This window comes from Ascaphus truei, chromosome 2 (genome assembly GCF_040206685.1).
Source record: "Ascaphus truei isolate aAscTru1 chromosome 2, aAscTru1.hap1, whole genome shotgun sequence".
In the NCBI taxonomy this organism is placed as follows: Eukaryota; Metazoa; Chordata; class Amphibia; order Anura; family Ascaphidae; genus Ascaphus; species Ascaphus truei.
In genome coordinates, this window is record NC_134484.1 from 313557020 (window position 1) to 313561707 (window position 4688).

Consider the following 4688-nt stretch of genomic DNA (forward strand, 5'->3'; position numbering starts at 1 on the left):
AGAAGTGTCTGACCGAAGCGCCCGTACTTGCTTATGCGGATCCCGAACAGCCATACGTCCTGCATGTGGATGCCAGTCTAAATGGACTAGGCGCCGTCCTGCACCAGAAGCACCCGGAGGATCTGCGGCCTGTAGCTTACATCAGCCGCAGCTTGACACCCAGTGAGCAGAGATACCCCGTCCACAAGTTGGAGTTTCTGGCTCTCAAGTGGGCTATCACCGAGAAGCTCCACGATAACCTGTACGGTGTCACCTTCGAGGTAAGGACGGATAACAATCCCCTCATGTACATCAATACGTCGGCCAAATTAGATGCAGCAGGCCACCGATGGCAGGCTGCCCTCAGTAACTACAGCTTCTCCTTGAAGTATAAGCCGGGACCATTGAATATTGGGGCGGACGCCCTCTCCCGAAGGCCAGGACTACTCGCTACCCCAGATGATGAGGAATGGGAAGAACTTCCCGGCCCCGGAGTGCAGACTATGTGTAAAACTGCCGCCATAGTTAATGACCAAGTGACCTCCGAATTACGAGTGGCCGATTCCTTGGGATGCCAGTCGCAGGCTGTCTCCGCCGCCTACTGCGACCCAAAGGGATGCACCTCACGCACGACAAGGTGTTCCAGTGGAAAGATCTGGTAGACTACCAAATACGAGATCCGGTTGCTAGTATCATCCGGCACGCCGTTGAAAAGAGGAACCCAGCCCTTCTGAAACGCGCGCCCAATGACTTGGTGGCCTTGCTCATGCGAGAATGGGACAAATTTGAAATAGACAATTGCTTGCTCTATCGGGTGGTGCAATACCACAACCACCCGGATAGGAGACAACTAGTTCTCCCTAAGAACTTACAATACCTGGTGTTGAAGTCCCTACATGATGATCATGGACATCTTGGTATAGACAAGACTTTTGGGTTAGTCAGAGATCGCTTTTTCTGGCCCAAGATGCGAGAAGCCGTTGAACACCGCTGTCGCCGCTGTACTCGGTGTATTCAGCGCAAGACCCTACCTACTCGAGCCGCCCCCATGGGTCATCTAAAAAGTTCTGGTCCTATGGACCTCGTGTGTATGGACTTTCTGTGTATTGAGCCTGATAGCCGGGGAATATGCAACGTGCTAGTCATCACCGACCATTACACTCGGTATGCTCAAGCCTTCCCTACTAAAGACCAGAAAGCCATCACCGCGGCGAAGATATTATGGGAAAAGTACTTTGTACATTACGGCCTTCCTAACCGCCTTCACTCTGACCAAGGAAGGGATTTCGAGAGTACATTGATCAGGGAACTGCTCAAAATGCTGAACATTGCCAAATCCCGAACGACCCCGTATCACCCCGAAGGGGATGCGCTACCCGAGCGTTTTAATCGGACCTTACTAGATATGCTCGGAACACTACAGAGTGCTCAGAAATCGGAGTGGAGTCGACACGTGGAAGCCTTGGTGCAAGCATACAATTGCACCAGACACGAGTCAACTGGGTTCTCCCCATACTTCCTCATGTTCGGGAGAGAGGCGAGGTTACCAGTGGATGTGCGTCTTAGAGTCTCAACGGATGGGGTACATAATGCTACCCACTTCAAATATGTGCAACGACTCAAAGACAGCTTGCAGCAGGCCTATCAACAAGCGGAAAAGTCCACCGCTAAGCTGAATGCGGGTAACAAACGGCGATATGATCATAAGGTCAAATATCGGGAACTCCGTCCTGGGGATGCGGTGTTGCTTCGCAATCTCGGGGTCCCGGGAAAACACAAATTGGCTGACCGATGGAGAGATGGAGTGTATGAAATTGAATCCCAGATGCCTGGCCTCCCGGTCTATCGCATCAAAGACACTGATGGTCGGGTAAAGGTATGGCACCGTAATCATCTCCTTCCCATCCCACAAGTGGAAGATGAAGAGACAGAGATATTGGCCACACCGCTCAACGGTGAGCCCGATGTATGGGTTGAGTTATTTATCCCAAGCGAGGTCGTTGGGGTTTTTCACCAGGGGGAGGATGTAGCCAGGTCCCCCTTGACATGCTAGCCCCCCCTTGCGCACTCACCCCCTCCTTCTGGTATGCGAGCGCGCGTTGTTAGTTGTTGCTGAGTTGTTAGAGTGAGTTCCTGTTGCTGTGCTGACTCTGTCAGTAAGAGGCACCTGGAGGTCTGCAACATTGTTGCGGTAGTCTGATGCAGAGCTGTGAGTCTGGCAGCACAAAGCAGACAGAGAAAAGCAGTTGGTGACTGGAGCAGCTAGGGGAAGGAGGTAGGGTGCAGGGGTCTGTGACTCTCTGCACTAGGCCAGCAAATCCCCTAGGCCCCAGATAGCCCTGAGTCATCTTAGCTGAGTATTGTAGGGACAGGCCCTAGGCTAGGGACCCTGCCCCATTATATATTTGCTAGGAGTGTATCACGGACATTGCTCGGATTGCTAAGAGGGAGCTGGACTATCTCCACGGAGGCCCAGCTAGCGTGACTGCGGCCTACTGGCAGCAGACAGACCCTAACTAAGGTAGAGACGGTGCGGAGCTGTACGGTGATATTATCCGCGCTGGAATTCACCCCACGCGTAGGAGGATATCCCGGTGGATCCAACCCCAGTGATATAGCGGCACCCGTGGCTGGAGCCCGGGCAGGTAACCCACAACTCACGTGCACCAACAAGGCCTATCACCAGACATAGTGGCTGCGCAGTCACACACACACATTGGTATATGACTTGGGAGTGCGAGACATTGGGTTGGGGTTACTGGATACAGGGTGGGATTACTCTTTGGGAGGTAGCGTCCGCCGTGACGCCTAGAGGTGGTAGCGTCCGCCGTGACGCCTAGAGGTGGTAGCGTCCGCCGTGACGCCTAGAGGTGGTAGCGTCCGCCGTGATGCCTAGAAGTGTTAGCGCCCGCCGTGGTGCAAATTAGCGTAAGCGTCCTGCATGGCGCAGTAAGTGTCTCCTCCAGGAAGGGACACAGGTTATGCAAACTGTTGTGGTTATATGTTGTGTTGCGGAATAAGTAAAGTCCCATATATATATATTTTGTGTGTGAGTATTGATTGTCCTGCGAGGAACTACTCCCCCTCTGGTGGGAGCCATCGCAGGTGGAGGCGCTGCATCGTTATACGTAAATTGTCCACAGTAATATTACCCCAGGTTCCCCGTGGCGGAAGCTCAGCCCTCCTGTGAGCCAACAGGTTATGCACCACAATTAGTAACCATGTATGTTTCCTGCCCCCACACCGTGTGATCTGCGATTGGGTGGGGGAAACCCCGTTACATATATATATATATATATATATATATATATATATATATATATATATATATATATATATATATATATATATATATATGTTCTTCAGTATTAGGTGATACCTTTTTTTATTTGGATTAACAATTTATGTCATAGGACAAGCTTTCGAGAGTTTTCCTCTCTTCCTCAGGTCAAGCAATACTGATATACAAAGGTTTCTGTGACTTAGACAGGGATTTGAAAAGAAAAAAAAGGAAGAATAAAGAATAAAGAACAGAGAGGCACTGGAGGGGTGTTAAAACAGAGATAAGGAAGGTGAGAATTAGAGATGGGGGGGGGGCTGTGCATCCACAGCAGCACAGACGGGGAAGAGGATGCTGGGTGGGAAGGTATAGGATGGCACAATAGCAGGACCATTACAACAAACTATGATAGTGTGTGAGAACCCCCATGTCTGCAATAAGTCCACTTGTTTTGGTGTCAAAGAGTCTTACCATTCTGAGCTCAAATGTTTTCAGTTCTTGGGTGAGTTTGAACATTCCATTGAGGATTTTGATTTTTAAATCATGTATGGAATAATCTGGTTGTGAGAAGTGTTGTCCCACTGGTGAGCAGTATCTTCCTTCTTCGTGATGGAGTATGGAGTGTCTGTGCATATTCATTTTGCCTTGTAGTTTCTGGCTATAAAATACCACCGCATTTGAGCTCAGAATGATAAGACTGTTTGACACCAAAACAAGTGGACTTAATGCAGACATGGGGTTTCTCACACGCTATCATAATTTGTTGTAATGGTCCTCCCTGCTATTGTGCCATCCTATACCTTCCCCCAGCATCCTCTTCCCCCTCTGTGCTGCTGTGGAAGCACAGCTTCCCCCCCCCCATCCCTAATTATCACCTTCCTTATCTCTGTTTTAACACTCCTCCAGTGCCTCTCTGTTCTTTATTCTTCCTTTTTTTTTTTTTTCAAATCCCTGTCTAAGTCACAGAAACCTTTGTATATCAGTACTGCTTGACCCGGGGAAGAGAGGAAAACTCTCGAAAGCTTGTCATATGACATAAATTGTTAGTCCAAATAAAAAAGATATCACCTAATACTGAAGAACTCATTAATTCTGCACTATCGCAACTGGACTAACACGGTTATTTCCGTTATATATATATTATATATATATATATATATATATATATATATATATATATATATTTATTTCAGTCTCAGGCTGCGGTCCCAGTCATATCTGTGACACACGCACCCGGCGGGGGGGGGGGGGGGGCGCGTGCAGAGCGCTATCTGCGGTCTGAGGGGAGAGAGGGAGCTTGCGACGGGAGGGGGCATGGTCGGGGATTTGCTGGGGCGTGGCCATCACATCACGCGTCAGGTTCGCCCTCATTGGGTGAACCGCCGGTGGGGGCGTGACCACGCCTCTGTCGCAAGGTTTAAACTCAATT